We start from the raw sequence: 27,467 nt of genomic DNA, 5'->3' as shown, positions 1-27,467 counted from the left end.
CTTTACATCCTGACTGGGCCACAAAGGTGAAGCGTGGTTCAGAGACGACTCAGTTTTGGACACGAGCTGAGTGGCCCGATAGGACCTCAAGGCCCTTGTGAATGCTATACATAACTCTTCCATTTCGGAAAGTTTCTTCAGTGCAGAGGTAGCAGAATTATAGAAAATAGTTTGTCAGCCTACTTATGTGACTGACATTGAAATTTAGAACTAACAACACAATCATCAGGTGAACGCCGATGAGCATTCCACTTCATTTTCATAACTCGTGCTAACTGCGACATTGTATAATTCTCTAGAAGTGCAGAACATCAGGGAATGACTTTTACTCGTAAAACAGAAATGGCACTGAGGAGGCAATTGTTCTTTTCTGGAGAATACCATCGAGAACCTCTCAGATCAACAATTTAGATGCAGAGGCATGCGATACTTTGAGACAAAATTTTCATAGACAGTAAAATAATTTGTTTGATGTCATATAAAGACAATCCAAGCTAGACGAGCAAAAAGATAAAATGATGTACTTCAAAAGTGAATCACTCATAGAAAGTTAGAATCATAACACTGAGATGGTTGCCTATTCACAAGACTCTGGTCATCACCTGCACTCCTCTAGGACGGGCTAATGCATGGTGACCGAAGTCCGGCCACAGCAAAGTGATATCAGAGGGGTGTGTACTGCAAACATGTGCCACACTACCCCGCATCCCTAATACCGGTCACCCGAATGCTGATGTGACATATGGAAGCGTTCTCATACAATATACATACTAGTCAGGGTGTCATAGACGGCTGAGCAGTATCTTCAATGCATTTCACTTTTCAGGTTCGATTTTTTTTTTTTGGTGGGGGGGGGGGTTACACCTTTGGTGACTATATCATATAAATTGACAAAGGAATATTACAGACTCTGTAAAAAAAATGTATATTTCATCCACCTCTTTTGAAACCCTCTTTAGCCAGAACCCCAGCTGGAAAAGGTGCTGGCGCCCGTTCAGGGTTGGAGATGAGCCTGATCGTGGAGTGCTACCCTACAGTCGTAGGCAGACTTGAGTAATTCTTCGACAGACTTGTGTACTTCTTCTTCTAAATGGGACCATACTAAAAGGGCTTATTAGCAGCATTCAGACTAAAAGCAGCCCTCACAGCCATTAAGGGTGGGGAGGATAAGTCAACCAAACTTTGTGCTGGACCAAAGCCCAGATTAGTGGGAAGATTTGGCGTCAGGAATGACATGCGGCCATAAAACTGGCCAAAACCAAGAAGACAAATCAGACCAGTATAGCCTCTTACATCTGTCGTATACAGAAATTTGGAAAGATGGAAGATACAAAGGAGAATTGAGACTTGGAGACCAGGACAAATCACTGGCTCCCCATTGTCTACTTTATTTGTGTTAAAGATATAAGTCAGTGGTCTGAGACATGAGAAAATATTTTCACTTTGGTATTCCAGTGATCTAGGTGGATCTGAAGAATCTCGGTGATGACTGCTACTTTTATTCATGTAATGTTCAAGGTTACAACACAAAGAAAACATATTCCTTATCCAAACCTCCCATTTGCCTTAACGACCTATTGCTCATGGACCAGGTATACCAGTCACAGGAAGACCTGAGAACCCTGACAACATAGTGTAGCTCTTACCAAAAAAAGCAGTGGCAACAGTGAAGGTACAATACTGTCTTTCAATGTTATAGTGGTAACACAGAACCTCAGTTTTTTTTTTTTTTTCCTCAGTATGATTTAAATGATCTGGAAAGAGACTCAGGCCTTGCAAAGGCGTCTGCTGAAATTTTCGGCTTCAGACTGTAATACAAAAATACTTCAAGTGTCCTCATAATTCAGGTCATTTGAGTAGGTTAATAAACAGTGTCAGCTACCCTCTTGCAGGTACAGAACTAGCTTAGGCTAAAGCAGTGATATTACCTATACGGCTTATTAATATAGTAATAACATTTATCTGTACGTAACACATAGTTTTTGAAAATTGTGCTTGAAGATAGTGCTAAACTAATTACTTGTCCTTCAATAAATTAATCTTGGAATATGATGATGCTTAAGAAGTGCTGTAGAGAGGGTGTTGAGCTGATGTGTGGCCGTACTCTTTGAGTTATGGGATACTGACTGTAGAAGGACGAAAATCTCCAGCCAGTTAAAGGGAATGAACTGTAATAATCTATCTGTCCGATTGGTCTTTAAAACGTCTTAAGTTTTTCTAATAATGTAAATAAGAAAATCAAATCAAACAAAACTAAGGAGGATGGGGTTCTTTTGAAGCGCATTAAGACTGTCATTAAAATAAAGTCTTTTGACTCTTCGTACTAATAGCCTATTCCAACAATCAAATTCTATAATACCTAACTGTTTCAACAAACCAAAACGTAACAAACAAAACCAAATGAAGCAATAATAAGAAGCTTTGTTTGTTGCCAATATAAACTGTAATTTAAAAATGATATATATTTATATCAAGTGAAGCCTCCTAAATATTGATGTCCCTTTTTACCTTTCACCTGACAAAGTCTTAGGAGGGTATTGTTATTACTGGTGTCCGTCCATTGAGTTGGGCAGCTGGCCGGACATAAAGATTTCTCTTCTAGAGCAAATCTCAGATAGTATTAACCATAGTCATGAAATTTCACATAGTTATGTGTCTTATAGTGAACTGGTGCTTTTTGATAGTTAGAATGCAGTGTCTTAAGTACTTTTTTTTTGGGGGGGGGGGGGAATCTCGGATTTCAATGCGACCTGAGCAAGTAATCTGAAACCACCAATCAAAAAGCATTCACTAAAAAGTAATGAAATTTTACATACTTTTGTGTCTTACAGTGAACTGGTGCCTTTTCATAGGTGTAATGCTGTGTCTTCAGTAGTTTTTCTTTTTTTTTTTTTTTTAAGAATGAAAAAGTAAAAAAAATAATTTTTCTCGGAGATTTCAGTGTCTTTGTGTTATACAGAGGGAAGGGGGGAATGAGGACCTTTATGCGCTGGATTAGGTATATAAGGAGGTAGGGGGTATGTGCTTGCTCAGATGGAGGGTTGCAACAGCATAGCGTTGATGATGATGATAATGATAATGATGATGATGGTGGTGTGGTGGTGGTGGTGGTAATGATGATGATTATGATGGTTGTGGTGGTTGGCATGATGATGATATGGTGGTGGTAGTGGTGGTGTTGGTACTGGTGATGGTTATGATAGTGGTGGTTTTTATACTTTCTATCAAACTTCCCTATTCCATATCAAGCATTATATTAAGTTTTAATGTCTGTGTTAGACTGAAGGTGGGGGGGGGTTATGTGCTTGGTCAGCTGTAGAGGGAGGTGGGGGGGGGTGCTTGGTCAAGTGGAGGGTTGCAAAAACGTAGCGTTGATTATGTTTTATTTGCGTTGTCATCTATATTACAATGATCGATTTCTGTATGTTTCTTGGTTTGTCCAGTCGTTATCGTAACACAGTACAAACGGCGCATTATACAGCAATTTCTGTCAGAGCAAGGTTCCGCTAAAATGCTCTAACTTGAAGAATACAAATAATTCCCGTTCGCAAGTTATGACTCATTTCTTGAAATCGCAAAATGACTGCGTGCAAACCTGTGGAAATTAAGCAATTAACAAATATCCATATTTCTGCTAGAGCCGGGACCATTTCTTTCTATCTATCTATCTATCTATATACCTAGACTGCTTCCCCCAAGGAAAGGGAGGTAGCCGAGACAGGACGACACACTCCCCATTTGCTCATCCATTCAAACACATTCATTCGCATCTTAGCCCCAAAGGGGAGAACGGACAGATCCTCACCGCATCACACCGCACAAGGGTCAACTGCGCAATGCAATCAGTGACATCCGCAGCAGGGCCCGACAGCAGAGCTGGTTTACCTCTGCCACATCATAACAGATTCATCCCCATACCCGCACCTGACCTGAAATAGCTGATCAGACCAAATGCGAGAGAATATCCCCTCAGGGCTGCGTCATCACTTATTCATTCACAATTTCTCTCCACCCATTTCTGTCACGCACAGCCACTCTTCCTTGCTCAACAGACATCCCTCTCGCATCCAGCGCTCTCTTCACACTGTCCATCCATCCTATTCGTGGTCTTCCTCTCAGCCTTACACCTCTCACATCAGATCTAGTTATCTTTTTCACCAATCGCTCATTATCCATTCTCTCCATATGCCCAAACCATCGCAACACCCTCTGCTCAACTCTACTAGCCATCTCCCGAACAACTCCAGTTCTCCTTCGCACTTCATCATTCCGCACTCGATCCATATGCGTCACTCCACACATACTCCTCGACACCTCATCTCCATTACATTCAAACTTTTCCTCTCTGCTGCACCCATACTCCATGTTTCAGCCCCATACAATGCAGTCGGTACCACAACACCCTCATACAGCCTTCTCTTTACATCCATTCTAAGCGAACGACATCTAAACACTTTTTTCATTCCTCCCAGCACCTTTCCTACTTCATTTATTCTAAACTTCACTTCTGCATCTATTCTTCCATCCACAGCAACATGTGACCCTAGATATTTAAAACACTCTACCTCCTCAAGCAACTCGCCATTCAAAACTATATTCATCCCCCTACCATCTACCAACCTCGTACACTTCATCACTTTACTCTTATTCTCATTTACTTTCAATTTCCTCCTTTCACACACCCTTCCAAACTCCTCTACCAACTGTCTCAATCTCTCCTCTGAATCAGCCACCAGTGCAGTATCATCTGCAAACAGCAGCTGCTTCAGATTCCACTCTCCACCATCAACATTCACCAGACTCAGACCTCCACCTAAAACTCTTGCATTCACCTCCCTTACAACACCATCCATGTAAATATTAAACAACCAAGGCGACATCACACATCCCTGTCGCAGCCCCACTCTCACAGGAAACCAATCACTCACAGCATTTCCCACTCTTACACACGCTCTACTATTTACATAAAAACTTTTCACCCCTTTTAATAACCTACCATCAAGTCCATACAATCTTAAAACAGTCCACAAAGCCTCCCTATCAATTCTATCATACGCTTTCTCTAAATCCATAAATGACCAAAACACATCCTTCCCTTTCGCTAAATACTTTTCACACACTTCTCACCGCAAACACCTGATCCACGCATCCCCTCCCTCTCCTAAAGCCACACTGCTCATCACCAGTCACTCCCTCTGTACCCTCTCTAACTCTCATAATTAACACTCTACCATACACCTTACCTACAACACTCAACAGACTTATACCCCTAAAGCTAGTACATTCATACTTATCACCCTTGCCTTTATACAACGGGACCACACCAGCACTTGCCCAGTCAACTGGCACCATACCTTTCACAAAGCACACATTCAACAATTTTACTAACCAGTCAACAATAGTCACTCCACCACTTTTCTAGTTTGGAAAACCATTTTTTTTCTTTTTTAACGACATGAAGAGAATCGTCTGGTGCACCTGGCAATGTAATTTTTAGATTCCTAAAATCATCATATGATTTATAATGATTTGCTGAAAAAAAAAAAAAAATGGCAAAATGACTGCACATACGCCTGTGGAAACTAAGCAAATGCGCCGCACTAAAAACTATCCATATTTTGGCAAACACAAGAAATCCATTGCTGAAATGGTTTGGAATGACCAGAAATAAGTACTATGGACAGAATATGTACATAATATGGGAAAGTTTTATATTAAAAAAAAAAAAAAAAAAGTTATCATGACGGCGCAACGTAGCGCAGTTTTTGTTAGAGCAAGGTACCGTTACAATGCCCTTACTTGAAGAATAAAACAATTTCCAGTCAAATCAGGCACTGGTTCGCGAGATGATTCATTTCTGATAATAGGAGGTGACTTGACATTGAGCGGAGGCTGCAGAAGGTGGCCTCTCAGCGAGTCCATTATAAAAATTACTCCTACATTTTGCCAAAATCTCAAATGGCTACACGAAGAGTGATAAATTTTCGTGGGACAGTTATTTTTACTTCCTCGTGTTTCTGGATCCTGTCTACTAATACTCAGCTCTGGTCCATAGCCACCTCTCTTACTTATGTCAGTCAAGTCTCCACTTCGTTTTTATAATTTCCGTTTCTATTGTTACTCCACCGAGGAACTTAAATTCTTCAAACTTGTTAACTCCCCATTCACCATTCCTTCACACTGAATCACCTTCTCTCTCAACAACCATCTTTTTTACTATAACCTACATTTCCTCTCAGACCACGCTGCTCACTTACATTCACAAAACTCTGTACCAGTATGCATAGGTAAACCTCCGACACACACACACACACACACACGCACACACGCACACACACACACACTATATGTATTACTTATTTCTTTATCCCATCCGTTGGGATCACGATGGCTGGTGATGAAAATTATGATGACGATGATGAATAAAAACTGCTGACTGATGATTGATAATTGATGATGATAATGTTTTTGATGGTGATGACAATGATTCAAATGATCCTTTTTTCTTCCTACAGTCCTCCGTGATAGCGGCGGTGGTGGTGGCCCTGATGGTGATGATGGTACGGTACGGTGATGCCCTGCCAATGCCTGACCCCGTTCCCATGGCAGAGGCAGACCCAAAAGCTGACCCTCAATTTGGACCGTGCATCCTCAACAGGAACAGACCTTACTTTGGTTATTATGGATTCCTAAGACCACGTCATAGGGTTTTTCCTATAGTTCATGAGGGATGAGTGAATGGGGAACATAGCAAAAGAATTTATACAGAAAAAAAAAATGAGAAAACTTGTATTAAATTTATATAGCAAGAGAATTTGTGTATAATCATGTGGATGCCTACAACAGATCTTTTTATCAAGGATAATAAAACCCTGGTTCGTAAACCCCCACGGATCCATAGGAGGATTTCCAGTGGGTACATTAGGGGCTAAAATGAAAAGTCGGTTATCAAGAACTTGAACATCCTTCACACAGAAACCTCACATTGAATTAAAATACTCTAAGCAATTATACATTCTTTTAGCAGTGTGTTGATACCAGCCTGCTTCGTAAAATATTTATTTCAGCAAATTTTCAGAGAACAATTTTTTAATATTCTGTACTGATCTGGTATTAATGCGTATGTACTTGATAGTAAGATTAGAACGTTTCATAATTTCCACTTTACTATTACTGTACATTGATTTTTTTGTTAAAAGTACCCGTTAATGAAGGGATGTGTCAGGGTTCAGTAGATACTTTAGTGCCTTTTCTGTATTCCATTCAGATCTATCTTTTATGCTTCTGTACATTTAATCAGCAGAGTCTGAAGTCAGCAAGCAGAATTATCATTACTTTACTCAACAAATTGCTCACTAATCACAGATTATTTAATTCTGCTTTTAAAAAGGCTTTACTGTGCGGGTCAGACAGTGGTTGCCTGGTGAGAGCAAATTTGAGAATTTTTGATTAATACAGATAACTCTGTGAATCTACAAAAAACCTGTGGATACGTGCAGCAGAATTTATATCACAACAAATTTTTGATAGGAAAAGAGTTACCTCCAATAGAACTTGCGTTGAACAGAGAAAATTTTCAATAATATTTGTACACGAATTTGAGAAAGTACGCTGAATCGGTATAGAATATTTAGGTATATAAACACTGAGCATCTGGGTTTATTTACACAGCAAAAATAATCCACTTCTGTTCATATTCACTCGCATAGTGTGATTAAGTCGGGCTCGGTGTTTTGAAAATTCACAAACATACTTTTGGTATGGGAACCAATTCTTCCATTAGAAACAACCTTGGCAGTTTGAAATAAGACACACTGATGATGATGGTGCTAGTGATGGTGAGTGCTTGTAATTATGTGACTCATGATGTATCGATTGTATAGGAAAAGCAATCGATTAAAATAACATGACACTTATTTTATTAAGGTTATGATTTTATAACAAAATATGAATTCGATCATAATTAAATGCTGTGTAATCGCGATTACAGTAATGAATATTGACTGTATGATTAATACAAACATCAGTATACTGTGGTTTTCTTGTACTTTTTCCTAAATAAACAAGTTCATGCTAAGTATTTATATTTACTGCCCAAACCATTACTATTACAGAAGGAAAAGCTTCAGTTTAATTTATTTCTCTAACATCCTTTTATTATATACTATCAAGATACCATTTACCTGTCTGCTGCCAGACTCGATACATCTAGCATCACCAGTCTTGGTTGTTAGATAATTTTTACATCAAACACTGGCACTACCTTTTTATTACACCCACGCATGCAATACTACCATTAGATGTGCACGTGTGTGTGTGTGTGTGTGTGTGTGTGTGTGTGTGTGTGAAAACAGTATAACTCAAAGTTTTGATCAGATTTCAATTTTTTGGAATGTTACCAGTCAGCCATTGGGATGACCCTTTCTTTTTCAGAATAATACGTCAAAAGTCAAGATAAATTTTGATCCAGTTTCAGTCGATTTTGTTGAAAGAGTTGAAGTTACGGCAGTAATGATGACTTTCAATTTGTAGAACAATTAGCCAAAGTTTAGGTCACAGAGGAAGGTGAAAGTTCCACTAGTGTACGTGATAGTGCGAGATAAAATATCTTATACAATTTTTATCAGATCTGATACAAACTTGCTGCATGGTTATAAGGATATGCCTCCCCGCCCCCTCCCCCTTTTTTATAAATGACAGATTCCAATTCATGGTGACAGGACAAGATCTGTCTAAACAGCTTTAATCTGATTTTGAAAATTCTTGGTGGGACGGCTAAGATTGAGATAAAGATAATTATGAAAACGACCATTTATCGGGCAGGTGACTACATATGAGCATTAAAATGGGCGTCCAAAATGGCGCCCTGCAGCCGCCCAGTGTGTATATGCCGTGACATCAAGCACACCCAGCCCATCGGCGAGTTTCAGGCTACATCACAGACCATGATGTCACAGCGTTCTCCACCTCAGGAATGGCCCAGAGCAGCCTCAAACATCAGCCTTGTCCCAGATCTCACAAAGCGTGGATGTTTGCCCCTAGTTGATCCAACGCCCACTAGCCTACCTCTCTTCATAATGTCTGTAAGTTGATGGAATGTCTACATGATACAGTTGAACAGTTGTACTAAACACTCATGTGGGTGAAATGTACGTGCAAGTTGTGGAAAGTGGAGTAATTGATGTGCGAAAATAGCGATGCTCAAATATAGACATACGCCCATCTCGTAGGCAACCAGTGTTACAGCAGAAGGCCCCATATATGGACATACGCTCGAATGCCATAAAACTAGTGTTAGTGAAGAAGGCCCTATATACAGACAGATGCCTGGTCACGGTTTAAGCATTATTTGTGATAGTTGCCTATGTGTAACTCATTATAACTATGATTAATGGTACCCAATGATGCATGGTTTGTGGTCACTTGTGCTTATAACATGATCATATGATCCAGTGAAATCATTGTCCCACTTATTTATTTTTTATTTATGAAATAAGGACATTAATATAATTTTTGTCAGTTTTCACACATTACAACAGCTATTCCCATTCTTGCAGCTGGCTACGGGGATGTTCTACCACTGGAAGGAGTACCATGGTGACACCCTTGTGCCAGCCAGCCCCAAGTCAGTGAGGACGAAGGCCTGGACGACGAAGATGACGTAGCTGATCCCGACTTCCTGCCAGAGCAGCACGACCCAGAGACTCCAGGCCTAAGTGTCACGCCCCCTGCCACCAAGAGGAAGTGTGTCAGGCCTCCACTTCAGGTAGTGGACGCACTATCGTCTGAGGATGAGGACGAGGACAAGGAAGAAGAGGAGGGAGTCAGCAGTCCACAAAGGTCCAAGGGGAAGGGGCCAAAGTCCAAGAAGGCACCTACCAGACCTACCACCTGAAAGAAAGTGGACATCAGCTATCGAGGCCTGCCCACCTTTGAACACCCATCTCCTCTCAATGTGAAGACTCTACAACATTACCTCTTCACCTTCTTTAGCAACCATATGATCAAACACATCACATACCAGACCAACCTGTATGCTATCCAGAAGGATGTCAGCACCACCTTCTCCATCACCGATGATGAAGTTGTGAATTTTGTGGCTCTGCTACTGTACATGGGTGTCATTGGAGCTCCATCACTGGAAGACTACTGACCTATTAGACTCAGGGTCCCTCAAGTGGCTGAAGTGATGTTGTCGAAGAGATTTCGACTTCTGAGGAGGACATTGCATTTCAATGACAACTCACAACTACCTGGTACCATCGATTGCATCTTCAAGATCTGGCCTCTCTTCTACTTCATCAATACAGCCTTCCTTAGTGTGCCACAAACCCCCAAACAGTCCTTTGACGAGGTAATGGTGGGCTACAATGGGAAGACTGCAGGGAACCTGAGGCAATACATCAAGAACAGGCCAGACAAGTGGTGGTTCAAGCTCTTCTCCAGAGCCTCTGAGGATGGGTTTGTCCATGATATGGTGCTTTACCAAGGCAAGACGACCCTGCAGAGCCACAGTGTCCCCGTGACCCCAGAACTAGAAGCCCTCGGAATCACCAGCCAGATAGTTTCTGTCCTGGCCAGCACCATGACCACGTCCTCAACCTCTGCCATCTTTGCGGACACCTTCTTTACCAGCTTGGAGCTTGTGAGGTATCTGCAGGGGAAGGACTGCAGGTACACAGGAACTGTGAGGGACAACAGGACTGGCAAGCCTCCTCTGAAGTTAGTGAAGGAAATGCAGAAAAAGTGTGTCCCTCATGGTGCCAATGCCTACATCACAAGTGACGACGTTATCCTTGCCCTCTGGTGGAAGGACAGTAAGATTGTTACCATGCTGTCGACTGACCTGGAGGTGGAGCCAGTGACCACATGCCAGAGGTACTGCAACGAGACAAAGATGAAGGAGGATTTTCCTTGCCCAAATGGGGGGAATAGACAAGAGTGACATGTTGGTCCATCTGTTCAAAACCCCCATGAAGTCGAAAAGGTGGTACATGAGGCTGTTTGTTAACCTCTGCAACAATAGTGCTTGGATATTATACTGCCGGGACTGCAAGGCACTGAATGAAAATGGGATGTCACTGAAGGACTTCCATGTTGAAGTGTTTTATACAGCCTGCTGCAAGATGCCCTCAGTACTTCGGCCCCTGAGAAGCTCAGTGGCATCCCCAGGCCCCAGCAACAGTGTGGACCTCCCCCCAGCCATTTGGGGACACTTCATCCACCAACCGAATGCATCAGTGTGCTTCGACAACACGGTGCTTCATGTTACCATCTATTTTACACGACAGACCTGCAAGTTCTGCAATAAAAAAGGGAACATCATACGCTCCAACTTCCTCTGCAGGGTGTGCAAGGTCCACCTGTGCCTAAATGGGGAAAGAAACTGCTTCCTGCAGTACCATGAGTACCAGGACAGTACAGCTGGGACGTCTCCGAGGAATCGAGCAAACACCCACCTAAGGATGTTGAGGAGGACCAAGGAGCTGATGTACAAGAGGATGGTGACCAGTTTCCCGAGGGAGGAAGTGAATCAGGAAGAGGACCAAGTCATCCCAGGAGGAGTGGATTGTGTGGAGGAGCAGGGACGTCATCGGTAGCAGCATAGGAGAAGACCTGATAAGTTGAAGGATTATTTTATGTATAATTAAATGTTGGTTTGGATTAAAGTTTATGCTTGTATACACTGTGTAGTTTTGTCTGGACGATAAAGGACTAGGGAGGGAGTAGTGTTGAAAAGCAGGATTTGCTAGTTAGGTAGTCTGGAGGGTTCTCAGCACTTCTCGTATATTTCCGTTACATGTCAGAGTTGCCAGTTAGCCTGCTATTTTGAGTGAGTTACTTTGTAAAGTTATACGTTAATTTTTGTGCTCTCTTTCTCTTTAATGTTTTATTTATGTGGCTGTTTGTTAAATTATGTAATTTTATCTCAGTGTATGTGCCAAATAATTTACAGTGTTGTGTAGCGTAAGAAAACTCTGGATGTTCTGGATGTCTTCGTGTTGGCAACTGTTGCTTTTCCTGAGAAGGTAGAGGATCATTCTAGTAAATAGGGAGCTTATATAAGGAGATGGAAAAGCCTAGGGGAGTCAGTTTCGTCTCAGTTCAGTTTCAGTAAAGTTCAGTGTCAGTGCTGTTAATGAGGACTGTATAGTTAAGGTACTTGTGAAAACAGTGAAGTGACATTGGCAAGCATTAAATATAATTCTTTGGGAAGTAAAGGCAGCGAACTTAAGAAGCCAGTGTTTGTTTACGACGCATGAGCTGATCTTTTACTTACACCGAAAGGCAGACCATAGGAAGAACAAAATCACTGGGCAACGTCCTTCCTATACTGAACTACTGCTGTTGAGGCCTGTTGCAGTGTGGATAGAGGACGCAACAGTATGTAGCATGTCAACCATAAATCAGTGAAATTATATGAAAAGATATCCAATAAAGTCAGTTTCCATTTCAACTGTCATATGGAAATTACAGGTAAAGGTGTGTCAGATTACTTTGAAATAATAAAAAATGAATTCATTCGTCCTAAAGACCATAGAAAACCTGTATTACTCTTGAAATTACTGCAAATTATGACAAACTCACGAACATTTCTGGATATGGCAGTCATCTTACACTAGTTAGCTGGTGGTCCAAGGATTAAAATGATATACCACAACTTTTATAACACTCCATGACTGCTGAATCCTACTTGTTCCCTGGATACAAGTATATACAGATTAAAAGTTCAGACTAACAGGTCAATGCCGTTGCTCTGCTGTCTAGGACCCACGGTGTGAAGACCTAGGTCACCAGTGCTGTCCACGACTCCGTCCTCTTCTCGACTCGCCTTTTATCTGCAATGTTCAACAGGTCCACGGGTTCAGCCAAGTATACTTTCCCAGGCTCAGGTCTCTGGTAGTAGACTCATCAACGCATCCCATCAAGAGTCTCTTCAGCTGTTCAGTCTGTGGCTTCTCTAGACTCTGGGCATTCTTGGCAAAGTGGCTGGATAGTTCTTCCTGAGGCTTAACGATTACTCCTCTTGCATACACTACTCCGTGGCTCCTGATCAACTTCTTGGCCCATCCTCCTAATTGCACCTGATGTATCTTACAAGAACGAAGTGTAAAGTTGGCTGTGACAACGGATACTTATTCCGCTATAAGGTCAACTAAGGTCCTTCGCACCATCACTCCCCCTTCAATCCTGCCATGGCTCCTATGGTACACCAATCCCATTGCAGTGTGCAGCATGTCATAGATCATGCAATGTCTGATTCAGGGGGAATAAATGTAGTCCGTCTGGTGGTCACTAGTAGACTTTCGATCTCCAAGGTCCTTAGTGGAACACTCCATCCTCCTAGTCACATTTGCATCGAGCGGAAGTCGAGCAGACAGCAGCAGGACATCAGACAGTCCAAATCCATGATGCAGTGGGACCCGATGTCAGCAACATACATGGCCAGGGGCTCTTCCTTACGTTCCTGCTGCATTTCGACAACCACTGCTCACCCAAGCCCACCGCAGCGCACTGCAACTCCACGTAGCCACTGCAAAGTCGCAGGAAACTGCCGATGACCCACCACATTCAGCTGAGCTCTTGCTGATCCTATGTCAACTACCACTGGGCACGTTACTCCCTCAATCTCACCATACCCCTCTGCACACTTGTCACTGGCACCTAATGGGTGTGCTGTTCAGGGACTTTGTCCACGTTATTCATTTCTTGTATTTCATTTCTCACTTTATTCTCCACCATACAAGGACCTTCATCCCACACTTCTCTTACTTGGTCACTTATTCTCTCTACCTCGCTGTATACCACCTTTTGTTGCTTCAGTTTTCTGGTTCCATTCTGTAGCTCCTCTCAAAGCTGGTGAAGCTCTTGTCTGTGCCCATTTAGCAGTTTATCTAGACTTGTGTGTTGTTGTGCTTGGGCTTTTTTTTTTTACTCTTGATTCGCTCATAACACTGTGAATATATCTTTTTGTTCTCCATAATATTTCTTTTGTTCATAATATTTCTTTTCTTCTTCATATTTTTTGTTCTTACCTTTTTTTTTGTTCTTCTTGTTGTGATTTTTTATTTTTTTGTTCTTCTTGCTGTACTCTCAACATTGAGAGTACATTTTTCTTTTGTTCTTTTTGTTGTGCTCTGAACACAGTATGTATACCTGCCAGTGACATGACCGCCGTTTTGGCAGCCTGTCCACGGGTGTCCATCTCTCAAAAGACATCCCCACACTTGACACTACGGTAGTTTGTTACACAGTAGAGATTCCACTGATATGTCGAGAAACGACACAAGGACAGGCCAGGCAGCTAATCAAAGGCAACTGAACACTTTGCGGTTTTATTCCTTTAAAGCACTGCTGAGGTACACTTACAAAACACTGACTTTTTGCTCTCACGTCACCAAACTCCTTCACTCACTACTACTCGCTCATTGTCCATTCACTGACTCACTGATTCTCACTTACTGACATTGACTACTCAGTACTTCACTGATCAGCTCTCACAGTCTGGCTCACTAAATGTCAGTGTCCATTTGCCACTGACTCACTGATTGATTTACTGATTATTAAATATAATAATAGTAATAATCATAATAATAATAATAATAATAAAACTGGCAGTGCAACTGCCAAGGTCACATGCTGCCAGACAGTAAGGTACAAGACACTAGAAAACTTAACGTTTGCGTACAAAACATAGTTGATATTGATGTAACGGGGTGTATAAAAGCCCGCGTTTCTTAGAAGCAAAGCGAGGGATCCTCTCTTTGGCTCAGTGGTAACGTGCGCGTCTATCGAGCGCGAGGGCCTGAAGTTGAATCTTGGTCAGACCAGTGATTAATTTGTTAAGTTTCAGTCAGGCTATTACATCCCCATGTAGAAATGAAAAAAAGCCTAAAATGACAAAAAGACAGTTAAGTAATATCAGTTACCTATAAACGAGGTAGGAAGACCGCTTCCTCAAGAAAAAGAAAAACATCAGTCAGCTAGCCGTACGCTCCTCCAAGCATCGTGGACAGACATTAGGCACCATCTGCTCCCCTGTGCCTGTGGATGAATCCCTGACGTAGGTCCCCCAGACTTGGACAAACGATCAGCAAATGATGGACAGCATCCTCTGAATATCTTACACGAAATTTTAGCATTTCACTCTTGGGGGATAATGATCATGCAGTAAATGAAGAATTCTTACAGTAGCTAGGCTACATATCACATGTCGGAGATGCATTCTATTGCAAATACACCCTTTATCCTATCAATCCCCGAATTTCATAGATTATGTATGCCCTTCACGATATACTTAATTTTCATCCCCAATAACTGTGGAGATAATATCACTGAATTCGGAGATTGCAATCCCCGTCGTGGACTGTAATTCCAAAGCTTGAAGCTCAAGATCTGAGTTGGTCTGCCCAGATTAGTATCCATATCAATCATTTCTCCTCTGTAGCCTACCACATATCTGTGAGTAAGGGGATGTGTCAGTGCCAGAGTAATCACTAGCTTGTCCCGTCTACAACATATGCGTGGGTGAAGGGGAAGTGTCACTGCCAGTGCGGGCGCAAGCCTAGCCACGTCTCTACCACATATGCATGGGTTGAAGAGATGTGTCAGTGCCAAAACGAAAGCTAGCCTGGCCGCATCTCTACTGCGTACGCATGGGTTAAGCAGGGGCGTCTTTTCAATTTTCCTTGGGGGGGGGCATAGGCTATTTAGGAGGCCCCCCTACTGCTACCTCCCCACATGGGTGGTGTGGGGAGCGAGAATTTTGAAGCCACATGCAAAGCTATATTTAGAGAATTAAAGCAGTAAACAAATATACATACTGAATATAATTGTTTATTAAACCAATTACTTCTCGACACACACACTAATGGATATTCTAGCATTGGCAAACGTTCGAACTTTAACTCCGACTTCGAACCACAAAATAAAATAAAACCATACTTTCGTGTACTTTTTTTTTTTTTTTGTAAAGCATAAATGTCACTTAAGTGTTTGTGAGTTAGATTTTGTCATATGGATTTTGTAAAAAATAAAAATGCTTACTTGGTTCTGATGCCACCCTGCCGACCCCCTACCGTCCCCTTTTACTTCACAGTCTCACGGTACCTCACCGTCCCCCTCGATCTTTCCGGACCACCTCCCACTTTGGGAACCACTGATTTAAATGAACTCTTAAGACTCCCTCCTACGGATACGTACTTCCCAAGATGAATAAAAGCTTTTAATGATAGCCAGAATACAATAAAAAAAAATGGCAGCTCGATACTGAATTTAAATGAACAGCGGGCTAAGAACATATTTACATTGAAATCATTTAATATACCTAGTAAAATATTGTGATTATTACACACACACACACACACACACACACACACACACACACACACACACACACACGCACGCACGCACACAAGTGGTCCTGACGAAATTTCAGGTTGGGTGATACATGAATGTGCAGAAGAGTTAAGCAGACCAATATGTTTAATATTCAAGAAATCCTCATATCAAGCAAAACTGCCTGATATTTGGAAGAAATCAAACATTGTTCCTCTGTTCAAGAAAGGGAATAGACAGAATCCACTCAGCTACCGACCAGCATCACTGACCGTTGTTGTATGGAAGCTACTGGAAAAGCTGATAAATTTTCGTGTAAACCATCTAGAAGAACACAATATAACAGAAAGGGAGTTCAATTTTAAAAAGGGAAAATCATGTGTTACTAATCTGTTCAGCTACTATGATAGTTACAGAAACATTACAGAAAAGAGAAGGATGGATGGACAGTATATATTTAGATTTCAAGAAAGCGTTTGACAGAGTACCACACCAAAGACTTTTATGGAAGCTCTACCATCAAGGAGGTATCCAAGGCAACCTGTACTGTTGGATGCAGGATTTTGTCAGAAAAAGGGAAATGAGAACAGTATTAAGGGGAAATTACTCATCATGGAGGGAAGTGACTAGTGGAGTTCCATAGGGCTCAGTGCTGGCACCAATTATGTTATTAGTATATATAAATGACATAGACAGTAACATTGGAAATGGAAGCTATCTAAATATGTTTGCGGATGGTACAAAAATACAAAGGAAAATTACTAACAGATTCTTCCAAAGAGCTGCAAGAGGAATTAAGTAAGCTTCATGAATGGAGCAATCAATGGCAAATGAAATTCAGTGTGGACAAGTGTCATGTATTAAGTTTGGTAAAAGTGAGAAAAAACCAGGTTGGGATTATAAGTTAGGAAGATCAACCTACACATATCAGAAAGGGAGAAGGACCTAGGAGTGATTATCAACAACAGACTATCTCAAGCTGACCACATGAGTGAGAAGGTACGTAACATGTATACATTGCTTGCTAATATGAGAATAGCATTCACATATAAAAATGAAGACATGCTGAGAAAGATATGAACATCATTCATCAGACCAACCCTGGAGTATGCATCAGTTGTCTGGAATCCTTATCTCAAAAACACATAGATAAGATTGGAAAAGTATGAAAGGGCAGCTACAAGATGGGTAACAAGCTTCAGGGATCTAAGCTATGAAGAAAGACTAGAAAAACTGAATCAACCAACACTACAGGAGAGAAGGAAAAGAGGAGACATGATTATGCTATATAAATGCATCTCAGGGAAAGAGAAAATAGACAAATGAATGTATAACCTAAGGGGAAGTATCAGCTACAGGACACTGCAAAAAATTACATAAAAAGAAAGGCGATAAATACGTAAGGACGTTGTTTCCCAGATAGGGCCATTGATCAGTGGAATGCACAACCAAATGAAATAGCGTGTGCCAAAACTATTCATAAATTTAAGGATTTGTATGATAAAAAGGGTTTAATACAGGACAATACGAGCTTGACTTATTCCTGTAAATATACGATTAGATCAGGACAATTAGGTAAGAAAACACACACACACACACACACACACACACACACACACACACACACACACACACACACACACACACACACACACACACACACACACACACGATATATTTCATTCGAAACGTACTGAGGCTAAATACAAATTATTTTCAGTTTCACGGTGTTAACCTTATATATACATATTTTTCAATAATTGTAGTTGATTTGGGGCCCCCCTCAGAAAGCTTGGGGGGGCGAGCGCCCCTCGCTGTCCCCCCCCCCCAATGACGCCCCTGGGGTTAAGGGGCCATATCCCTACCACATATGCGTGGGTGATGGGACGTGTCAGTGCCAAATCACATGCTGATATTGCCATATTTCTGCCACATATGCATAGATGGGGGAAGTGATAATGCCTGATTACTCCTTTACCTGGCCACATCTCAGTCACATACAAGTTCATGGGTTACTGTTGTAGTGCACATACGAATTTCAAAAGGCTTAAGTTCAAAAGGACGCAGGACATATTCATGTGCTGGTTCAGTTTGCCCCACGTCGTACTTTTGGTGGCAACAGTCCCGAAAGCTAGATTGCCCGTGAGTGTGCGTTTGTTGACGGACGCACTCATGATACATTCACACAAATTCTCACATACATGCACACACGCAAGTGCGAAGCACGTGCACACTACACACACACACACACACACACACACATACACACGCACACACTAGGCACGGATTCTGGGTAGGGAGGGGCGTGGGAGGCGTATGTCCTCATATTTTCGGCAGACCTATGTATATTTATGATAAGTGAGCTACGACAGCAAAATATAAGTATTATATTGCATAAATGCTTTCATGGGTTCGTTTCAATGAAAAGAGGGATTTGGTAATAATTTTGTGGAGGGCATGACAATGAACTATCTAGATCATCAGAGAAATTACCAATATGCCGGGAATCGAACCAGGGGCTCTCAGGTGAGAGCCAGGCAGCATACCACTACACCACGACCAGGTAAAAGTTAACTCACGTTGTCACAATCTTGTAACCAACGTCCCTCCGCCCCCACTGTGGGCATCAAGAGGATGAGTTAACCCCCTGGCACTCGGGCAAGGGGGCGGAGGGACGTTGGTTACAAGATTGTGACAACGTTAGTTAACTTTTACCTGGTCGTGGTGTAGTGGTATGCTGCCTGGCTCTCACCTGAGAGTCCCTGGTTCGATTCCCGGCATATTGGTAATTTCTCTGATGATTTTTCCTGTGAAAAAAATACAGGTTCTCTCTTCGAACTATCTAGAGTTCATACTTATAAATCCACAAAGAATCATGCCACCGTTTCCAAAGTGTTTCATCCAGCTCTGACCAACCCCCTTCCACAACCACTCACCCACCCTCCGACACTCAAACATAGCCCCCCCTCCCCCCCCCTCCACACACAATATCCACGCATATGTTTCCTTGCGGTAATATGATGCTCTTCACTGCTGCTCAGTTTTCGTTGTTTTCTGCATCTAAAATCCCAGCCTCTGATTTGTGGAAGTTGGACCCATTTGTTCCTTGCATATGTATTAAGACTTAACACACTCACGTACGATGACGTCTAATTATTTTATTTGCTCATCATTAGTGCAATTTTACTTAGTAGACTTATTATTGGGATGTTTGATAATACTACCGAACACACTCCTACCATCTTGAGGTCATTCGTAACTTATATAGGACTGCCTGATTGTAGTCAGATAAGTGTTATCACGTAATCATTATGAAGGGGACACCGTTATTTTATGGAGCTTCCATGCCATGTGGTATTTCACTCTTGGGACAGCCCCATTGGTGCAAACATCAAAACTCTGGGGAACGATGACTCTGATTCTGAATGCCGAACAGAAACTGATAGAATGTCTCTGTTTCTGTAGCCAGAAGCCATAATCCCTTAAGGGGTGGCCGTTTGCCTTTGAATTAGTGATTTCACGGGGAGGGACACAACCCTCCGTCAACCCACTTGTCATGGTGGGATGACGACTGCTCTATAGCAAAGGGAGCTTACAAAGTGGCTGCCCGTCAGTATTTTGCCAATCGTGATGTTGTTTTTCTAAAAATCCAGTTTCGCAAAGCACGTGCTCACTACAGATGGGTCATGAAGAATGCTCGCCGTAACTCGTGGAGGTTGTATGTTTCTACAGTTACGTCCTCCACGCCAATGCATAGTGTGTGGAAAAAGGTACGCAAGATTTCTGGTAGGTTCACGCCCCCCTCCCCACCGGTGTTGCGACTTCACGGAGACCTAGTGTCTGCACCTGATGCAGTAGCCTCTGCTTTTGCAGATCAGTTTTGCACTGTCTCAAAAAAGGATCCTTCTAGGCCATATGCTAGCTTTCGTAGGAACCAGGAGAGGCTGGGTCTTGACTTTAGCTCTCGTGGCGGAGAACCGTATAATTTAGACTTTAGCCTCCGAGAGCTGCGTGCTGCCCTCTCGGAGTGTTGTGACACTGCTCCTGGGCCTGACGACATTCCATACGCTATGCTACGTCATCTGCCGACTGATTCAATTCAATTCTTATTGGACCTTTTTAATAGGGTTTGGAGTGAGGGCTCTATTCCCAAGAGTTGGAAGTTGGGTGTTGTCCTTCCCATTCCAAAGCCTGGTAAGGACCATTCCCATATCTCTAACTATCGCCCTATTAGTTTGACATCATGTGTGTGCAAATTGTTTGAAAAGATGGTCAATTTCAGGCTTATGTGGTTTCTGGAGAAGGGTTGTTTTCTCTCTCCTTCGCAGAATGGCTTCTGGAATTTACGGTGCACTTCAGACAACCTTATCAGGCTCGAGGCATCAATCTGCAAAGCTTTTGCCTCTAAGCAACATTTGGTGGCTGTGTTCTTTGACCTTGAGAAGGCTTATGACACTGCCTGGCTCCATAGCATCCTCCAACAACTTCATGCTTTTGGTTTATGTGGTCGCCTGCCTGTGTTGCTTAGAGACTTCTTGACTGATCGTGTGTTCCTGGTCCGTGTGAGTTCTACCTTCTCTGCGCCACTGTGCCAAGAGGAAGGTGTCCCACAGGGGAGTGTCTTAAGTGTTTCCCTATTTGCGGTGGCCATCAATGGTATTCTCGACGCTATGCCTACCAGGGTATCCTCATCCCTTTATGTGGATGACTTAGCTATATGGTTTTCTGGCCCCCACATGTCTGCTATTGAGCGGCGTATGCAACTTGCCTTGGACAAGATCTCTGCCTGGGCCACTTCCAAGGGTTTTCGGTTTTCCCCTTCAAAGACTGTGGCTATGCACTTCTGTAGGATGAGAGGGGTACACCCAGACCCTGATCTCCAGCTTTGTGGCAGGAGACTCCGTTGTGTGACAGAGACGAAATTCTTGGGCCTGACTTTTGACTGTCGTTTGACTTGGGTTTCACACTTGGCAAGCCTTAAAGCATCATGTATGAAGGCTGTCAATCTGTTGAGGGTTCTGTCCCATACCTGTTGGGGTGCTGATCGGAGGACGCTCTTGCATTTGTTTCAGGCTTTTGTAGTCTCCAAACTGTCATATGGCTGCGAGATCTATTCCTCTGCCACAGAGGCCAGATTAAAAACTCTAGATGTTGTGTATCATGCTGGTCTTGGACTTGCAACTGGGGCTTTTCGGTTCTCTCCAATTCCCAGCTTGTTGGTGGAAGCTGGTGAGCCTCCCTTAGATCTACTGCGTCATTCTGTTGCAGTACGGTGCTGGCTCCGAATTCGTCGCATTCCAGACTCACTTGTCTGTGAATGTGTGATGCAACAGTCTTGTTTTTTGTATTATAGTAGACACCCTCGCATGCTTCATCCATTTGGCTATAGGGTTCGAGATATCATGGAGGAGTTTGGTTTGTCAACAGTATCTGTCAATCATGTTTGGATCCCGAGGGTTGCTCCGTGGATCTTGCCCAAGGTGAATTTCTGCAGGTTTTTTGCAGACTCCAAGGATTCTGTCGCTCCTCAGTGTCTTTTACAGTTATTTTTAGAACATTCCTCTAGTCATGGTGGTTCTGTGCCTGTGTATACTGATGGCTCTAAATCCACCTCTGGTGTTGGTTTTGGAGTGGTATTTCCCAATTTCAGCCGTGGAGGTAGTCTTCCTTTGGCTGCCTCAGTTTTTATTGCAAAGTTATCAGCTATCGTTTTAGCCCTGAAGTTGGTGTTTATTCACCATGGCAATCAATCATTTTACTATTTTTAGCGACTCTCAAGGGGCACTTTTGGCCCTGGATTCTTTTAACTCTTCCCATCCTGTAGTTTTAGGTATACTGGAGTGGCTGTTCCTTATTCATCATCGGGGGAAGAGAGTGTATTTCTGCTGGGTTCCCGCACATGTTGGTGTCATAGGTAATGAAAAGGTAGACGCACTTGCTAAGGCTGCGGCTTTGCAACCTGTAGGTGCTCCTTTCCCTCTACCTGCTACTGATTTATGCGCTTCAGTATTGTCTGCTGTTCGTACTTGTTGGCAGTTACGATGGGATAACATTCCTGTCAGCAAACTAAAGGAGGTCACCAAGTTCATCCCTCAGAGAGTTTGTTTTACAGTGCCTCGTATGTTAGAAACCATTCTGGCTCGCCTTCGCATTGGACATACCAAGCTCACGCATGAGTTCCTCATGTGTGGAGGTGTGCAGCCATTCTGTGATGACTGTTTGGTTCCCCTTATTGTCAGGCATTTGCTGGTTGAGTGTCCCAGTTTGGCCAACTTACATCGGAAGCTGCTACTGAGGCACCGAGGGGAGGGTGGTGTTTACTGTCTCTCTTCGGTGCTTGGGGGAGAGCCTGGTACCCCTGGGGATGATGTGTTTTTACTTCTGAAGGAGGTTGGCCTCATTCATCTTTTATGATTCCACTGTTTTTACTTTGATGTCTAGTTTTTAATATGGAGTTTTACTTTTTAATGTTTTTATATTTCTACTACTTATATTTTTGCTTATACGGCACCATATGACCATGTTGTTGCGGTGCCATGCGTTCTATCAATCAATCAATCAATCAGTCAATCAACCCACTAGTTGACACGTTAAGGAACACGTGTGGGTTGATTATTATGGTTACCACACATCACTGAAAACGATTTCCTGGAGTACAAGAAACCATTAGGCTTGTCAGTCAATGAAAAGTCACCTGAAAAGGAAAGAAGAGTAATAAAAAATTATAAGAAAGATGGGAAAAATAGGAAGAGAAGAGGGTAGACAGAAAAAGAATGATAAAAGTGAAGGAAGAAGTAGGCAGCATTACTGTATATTTAACACAGCAAACACAGGGTCTATCAATCTATTGCCAGACGCCTCAATCCCGTTTGGGGTGGCCACAAACAAATCGCCTCCAAGTCGCCCTGTCCCCCGCCATTTCACTGCCCTGCTCCCAACTCACACCCCCCTCTCTCATATACCTCTCCACCCCATCCCTCCATCTCATCCTCGGCCTCCCCCTCCCTCTTTCCCCCTCCACCTCACTCATATACACTCTCTTCGTCAGTCTTTCACCCTCCATCCTCTCCACCTGGCCAAACCACCTCAGTGTATTCCTCATAACGCTTCCTATCACATCCACATCCACACCACAACGTTCCTTTATATCCTCATTCGTCAGCCTGTCTCTCCACGTGACTCCACAGGCTCCTCTTAAATAACTCATTTCCAAACTGGAGCAATAATACAAGAAAAACCGGAGTCACATCATCTGATCCTGACACTGTAACATAAACGAGCTCACACATGAGTACTATAGTGGAGAGTGGTAAAGAGGGGTCGACTTGACAAATGACAGAGTTGCCCCAAGAGATGATTAAGAGAAAACGGAAAAAGCCTTCGACACAAGAGAAAATTTATTATATTCATGTAAAGCCCATCTATATGTTTTCGGCAAAATTTGAATTTGTGTTTACATATTTGGGGGGAAAGAATGAATGTGTGTGTGTGTGTGTGTGTGTGTGTGTGTGTGTGTGTGTGTGTGTGTGTGTGTACACCATAAGCATTTCTGGAATGGATATGGTTGTGTTGTGCAGCCTAATTTATCGATATCACACACCAGTCTTAACAAAACCTAACCTCACCATGAAAACCACATCATGGATTTCTGAAGCCCAAAGTTCTTCATCCTTCAGTACTAACCATGACATCAGAAAAAAAGAAAAAAAATAGTTTGTGGCTTCCTTGCACAGAAGGGATCTTACTAAATTTGGTTTGTGCAATATTCATCAATAAATGCGGAAGTCCGTTTATTATCACATTTTTATTTTATTTTTTTCGGATCACTGTTTACAGAATACAGGATTAGGTTATTTGAATAATCTGGATACGAGATTTATTCAAAAACTTTAATGGACTCAGCCTTTTCTGTGTCTGTGTGACTGAGAAGGAATGCACCCGGTAGTCTACATTGTTGGGCTTACCACGAAGTCAGAAGAAACGAGGGGGACAGGGGAAGAACTGGGTGGTGAGGAAGGGAATTTCAGTGGAAGGAACAAGGACTTAATTTGAGCGGAGATTAATTTGTGGGCTAATCACAACTACAGGTTTGACGTAGAAGGAAAATACCAAATCATTCCCTCTGATAGCATTAATCGGTGACCCTTTCATTATGAGAACGTTCTTTATATTTTTATCTAGTTAACTGTTGAAGATTTTATTCAGCTTCTGAGAAACTTTTGCACTTGGAGGCGATAGGTAAGGCCTTCAGTAATGCTTTCATCACAAGAGGGCCTTCCTTAACATGGGTGAAATAGTCTACACCAGCAAGAAATAGTAGTGGTGTCATTTGGTTATAGAGTTAAGCTGGGTCGAAGTCAGTTTGTGTACAGTACATTCTTATCGTCACACCAGAAAAAGAGGACTTGATGTACCTTCAGTGCTAGATCTAATATTTACTAGGCAAGAAAATGATATTGACAGTTTAATATATCACCCTCCACTCGGCAAAAGCGATCATGCAATACTAAATTATAACTTCAGGATAGAATATAACATAGTAAACAGCAATGATAGTTACAAAAAGAGCCTAAACTATAAAAAGGGAAATTATCAAGACCTAACGAAGTATTTCTTAGAAGTTGATTGGGAAAATGAGCTTAGAGGACAAGATTTAAATGCTGTATATAAAAAATTCTGTGAATTTTATGAAATAGGAGTCCAGAAGTACATCCCACAGCACAAAGAAGCAGATAAGAAAATACAGAAATGGTTCAATACAGAATGTAAAAAATCAAAAGGAAGAAGAGATTTGTTGTGGAATAGATACAGAAGACACAATAGTGAAAGGGCGTATAATAATTACAAACAGGCAAGAAACGATTATACAAGAATAAGGAGGGAAGCCCAAAAACAGTTTGAGGAGGATATAATAAATAAAAGTAGTGATCAACCAAAGCTGTTTTACAGCTATATCAGAAGCAAAACCAAAGTAAAAGATATAATACAATCCATTATGGACGAGGGAATCACTTATACACAAGAGAAAGATATTTGTGAAGCACTAAATAAGAATTTCCAATTAGTTTTTGCAGAAGAAAAAAATTTTGAGAGGGACTATGTGGAACATGCATGTCCACACATACTACCAGATATACAAATAGCGGAAAAAGTAATACAGGAGGAGTTAAGTAGATTAGACAGAGGAAAAGCAAGTGGTCCTGATGAAATTTCATGTTGGGTACTACGAGAATGTGCAAAGGAGTTAAGTAAACCATTATTTTTAATTTTCAAGAAATCCTTGAGTCAAGGTAAACTACCTGATATTTGGAAAAAAGCAAATATTGTCCCCTTATTCAAGAAAGGAAATAGACAAAATCCACTGAACTACCGACCAGTATCACTGACCAGTGTTGTAAGCAAGGTATTAGAAAAGCTTATAAGAAAAGCTTGGGTAAATCATCTAGAAGAACACAGTATGATAACAGAAAGACGGTTTGGTTTCAGAAAAGGAAAATCATGTGTTACTAATCTGTTGGGCTACTATGACAGAGTAACAAACACAATACAGGAAAGGGAAGGATGGGTGGACAGTATCTATTTAGATTTCAAGAAAGCTTTTGACACAGTACCACACCAAAGACTTTTATGGAAACTGTACCATCAAGGAGGAATTCGAGGCAAATTGTTTTGTTGGATGCAAGACTTTCTCATAAAAAGAGAAATGAGAACAGTACTAAGAGGAAACTACTCATCATGGAAAGAAGTGACTAGTGGAGTACCACAGGGTTCAGTGCTGGCACCAATCATGTTTTTAGTGTATATAAATGATATAAACAGTAACACTGGAAATGAGAGCTATCTGAATATGTTTGCAGATGATGCAAAAATACAAAGGAGAATTACTAACACAGACTCTTGTAAAGAGCTACAAGAAGAATTAAATAAACTTCATGAATGGAGTAGTACATGGCAAATGGAATTCAGTGTGGACAAGTGTCATGTAATCAAGTTTGGTAAAAGTGGAAAAAGACCTGATTGGGATTATAAGTTAGGAAATATAACCCTATACACATCAGAAAGAGAGAAAGACCTAGGTGTGATTATCAATAACAGACTATCTCCGGCTGACCACATCAGCGAGAAGGTACGGAACATGTATACACTGCTTGCAAATATGAGAATAGCATTCACATACATAAATGAAGACATGCTAAGAAGGATAATAACATCATTCATTAGACCAACCCTGGAATATGCATCAGTAGTCTGGAGTCCTCATCTCAAAAAGCACATAGACAAGATTGAAAAAGTTCAAAGGGCCGCCACAAGATGGATACCAAGCTTAAGGGACCTAAGCTACGAAGAAAGACTAAATAAACTTAATCTACCAACACTACAGGAGAGAAGAAAAGAGGTGACATGATAATGCTATATAAGTGCATATCAGGGAAGGAGAAAATAGACATAAATGATTACTTAACATATGGAGAAGCATCAGCAAGAGGACACTGCAAAAAACTGCATAAGAAGAGAGGTGATAAAGACGTAAGGAAATTCAGTTTCCCAAACAGAGCAATTGATCAATGGAATGCACTACCGAATGAAATAGTGTGTGCCAAAACAATTCACAAATTTAAGGATATGTACGATAAATATGGTTTAAGAAACGGGACAGTACGAGCTTGACTCATTCCTGTAAAGATATAATTAGGTAAGAACAATTAGATAAGAACATATAGTCCACTTACCAAACACTCCACAACCAAAGCAATCAACAGTAAAGTGAAAAGTAAAACTGATATTTCTAGCAACAATTTACTGCTATGTACAGTACACTTCATCTTAAAATATTCTTGTGATACTTTATAAATACTTCCATGGGTTAGCTTCACTGGAAGCAATATAAGTAATGAATGCCCAATAAAATACAAGATCACATTTTTAAGTTGAATAAGATAATGTGGGGCTGTAAAGACCGTACTAAATAAGGGCTTAATCAAGCTGAAAGGATGTTGATTGTTTAACCTTTCTTAACACTTTTCTTTCTTTTCTCACTCTTTTCCACTCAGATGACTCTGTTGTTGCTTCTTCCCCTTGCACATACGAACTCTTTGTTCGAATTTTGCATTTAACTTTGCTCAGGTCGA

This window comes from Coenobita brevimanus, chromosome 114 (genome assembly GCF_032717465.1).
Source record: "Coenobita brevimanus isolate Jiangsu-jjx chromosome 114, ASM3271746v2, whole genome shotgun sequence".
Classification (NCBI taxonomy): domain Eukaryota; kingdom Metazoa; phylum Arthropoda; class Malacostraca; order Decapoda; family Coenobitidae; genus Coenobita; species Coenobita brevimanus.
Note: the sequence above shows the minus strand (reverse complement) of the source record.